Source organism: Salvia miltiorrhiza, chromosome 3 (genome assembly GCF_028751815.1).
Source record: "Salvia miltiorrhiza cultivar Shanhuang (shh) chromosome 3, IMPLAD_Smil_shh, whole genome shotgun sequence".
NCBI lineage: Eukaryota > Viridiplantae > Streptophyta > Magnoliopsida > Lamiales > Lamiaceae > Salvia > Salvia miltiorrhiza.
Genome location: NC_080389.1, coordinates 4,051,533 through 4,054,172, shown reverse-complemented (window position 1 = coordinate 4,054,172; position 2,640 = coordinate 4,051,533). Strand labels below are relative to the sequence as shown.

The following is a 2,640-nucleotide window of genomic DNA, read 5'->3' as shown; positions in this document are numbered from 1 at the left end:
TAGTAACTTTAAAGTTGGTGGGAAAAATTACATTTACAAAATATTAAAAATAAATAAAAATTATTTTTTTAATTCACCTGACCCTTCTCTCAAATTTGACCAAACAATCGTCTCCTTCTTCTCGCCAAACACAAGATTGACCAAGGATTTAGGTATTGCAGATTGGACATATTGCTGAGGCCAACAGGAATCTCCCTAGCGAGACTGAGTAGCTGGAGATTTATAAGAGTGGTGGAGCTCCTTCGGGATAGGTCCATTGAGGCGATTGAGCGCTGCCGTGAAGACCATGAGACTGGAGCAGTTGGCGTGTTGAGCTCCACAGATTGAGAAACACTGCATAAACTCCATAGATACACAACAAAAGTTCAGAATAATTTTAGGTGAGATTAGATGGAAACACTTCTCATTCTCTTCTATTTTTCTGACCAATCATTGCTGCAGCACTAAACATCTTTGCACTTTTGGAGGTCTGCAGAAGATAAATAATATCATTGAGGCAACAATAGATACCTACCACTAACCACTGACTTATTCAAAAATAGAACCACTAAATGGAACTCAGCAATCACAGAGGTGAAACAAATTGCTAGAAGACAACACTAACGAAAGGAATCAGAGATTCAGGCTGCAGAATGAACCTCCTTGTGGTGGTCACGAGTGACCAGCATTTCTTCTTCGAAGAATCTCAGGGAGTTGCGTTTCAAGTCCCTAGCAAAATCTTTCTTCCTTAGTTCACTGACGTCTTTTAGCCTGGCGATTGTTGTAAAGTACTTATAGACAATGAAAACCATAACTTGTCATGTCCTCAAACAAAACCTTCTCATGCTGCATAAAAATTCTTTCAACAAATACTTTGTTTTTCATGAGTCTCCATATACATGAAAATAGTTCTCCAGTAAATTTGGATAAAAAGTGGTGTTCAACAGAAATATGTCATTTCGTCTTTCATATTTAAACATAGGCATGATCATTCTCCAGTATGTTCTCATTCAATAACACTCTCATCCCCTGCATATTTAAAAGATAGAATGAGAAATTTCCCCCAACACTTCACCGACCTCGAATGATGCACCAAAAAGTACTATTATATCCATGAAATCAAATACAGGAAATTCTCTAACTTCAGCAGAATTCATAGGAAAGTAAGTAGCTCATTGTACCTAGTAAGAGCATCAAGAATGACCACAACAATTCGCGCAAAATCACATATAAAATCATTATATGTGATTCTAGCAAAATCGGATAAATGAATACTATGTATTCAATCTGTGACATTCAATCGAAAAAGAAAAAAAGCAAAAACTAACTTGAAACTGAAAATGTCAGCGAATGGCTGTTTTTCTCTCGCCGGCGTCGGCGTCCAAACTTATTTGCTTAAGGGGAAATCAGGGAGGAAATTAACAACATGGAGAAAATCAAGTACCTGCAGCCAAAACTGCTACATCACAAACTAATTCGTGAATCAGTAGATGGACAAGGCGAGGGAGATTGTTTCTAATCGACGAATTTGAATGATGAGATCAAGGGCGAGGGAAATCTCTGAGCTTCGTGAGATCTGCTGACATTGGAATTTGAATGCAGATTGATTCGTGAATCTGTAGATAAACAAGGCCTGGAAAATTTATGCGCTTCAAAAGCTTGGATAATTAATGCTGAATTAAAGATTCGTGAGTGATTGTTTCAGTGATTGACGAATTGCGTGGGTGATTCATGAATGTGTGGCTATAGTTTCGGTGATTGAAGGAGATGAGGGCGAGAGAAAACAATTGTTGAATTTGAAGGCAGAAAGTGTAGAATTGAGAGAGGTGAAAATCTTGAATTGTGAGGGTGCCATGTAGGAGAGAGAAACAATATGGGGGCTGGAATATGTATTGCTTTATAGAATTGATAGATAGGGTCAAAATTTAAAATACCCACCTCTATAACTTATCTATCAAAAATACCCACTTTCCTAACACATCTTATAAAACTACCCATTTCACAATTAATGACAAAACTACCCTTTAACAAATCCTCTTAATAAATCATCATAATACAATTCCATGTTCAAATCGGAAATAGTCGGTGAAGACTTATCAGGCCCAACATGCTTCCGTAACACTTCAAAATTAATCTTAACATAAACCAACATTATACCTTTAGTCGACTGGTCTTCTTCAGGAGTCAGTGCTTGTTGCGTTTTACGGACCATCTGCCCCCAAGGCTCCGTCCAACCACGCGCTCGCAAGGGATGGTTGCAACCTTCCTCCTTCACTAAGTGCCGACGTATAATACTTTGTTGGAAAATGAAAGAAAATTTTCTACTAAACCGGAAAGTTGAGCAAAAACAAAAGCGTTTATAGAGGAATTATAAAATACTTAATTTATTTCATAAAACATCCCCTAGGGAGGAGACAAACTTGTTTAGCTACTCATTAGTAGCTAATACTTGTATACATAAAATTTAAAAGAACTACAACTAAAATTAAAAAACTTTTGAAAAACAGAAAATTTAAAATTACAAAGATAAATTCTAGAGAGAGAGAATGTGTGTTGTGTGAAAGAGTTGTGAATTTCTCGATATCCTCTTCCTCTCCAGAGCTCGGGGTTATATAGGGGTCTGATACCCTCTATAATTGCTTGGTGGTTGGCATTGGATTC

At 37.2% G+C, this 2,640-nt stretch overlaps 1 long non-coding RNA gene across 2 annotated transcripts; it reads right to left on the bottom strand.

The window, feature by feature from the left end:
• Window positions 1-342: 342 nt before the first annotated feature.
• Window positions 343-1,820, bottom strand: LOC131017056 (uncharacterized). 2 transcript variants are annotated; one of them, XR_009099373.1, is made up of 3 exons: window positions 1,308-1,820; window positions 639-750; window positions 343-469 (listed from the first exon to the last, which is right to left on the bottom strand). It is a non-coding gene; the product is annotated as an uncharacterized LOC131017056 (long non-coding RNA). The 2 variants fall into 2 exon arrangements; XR_009099372.1 differs by having other exon boundaries at window positions 416-469; window positions 1,424-1,820.
• Window positions 1,821-2,640: the final 820 nt, after the last annotated feature.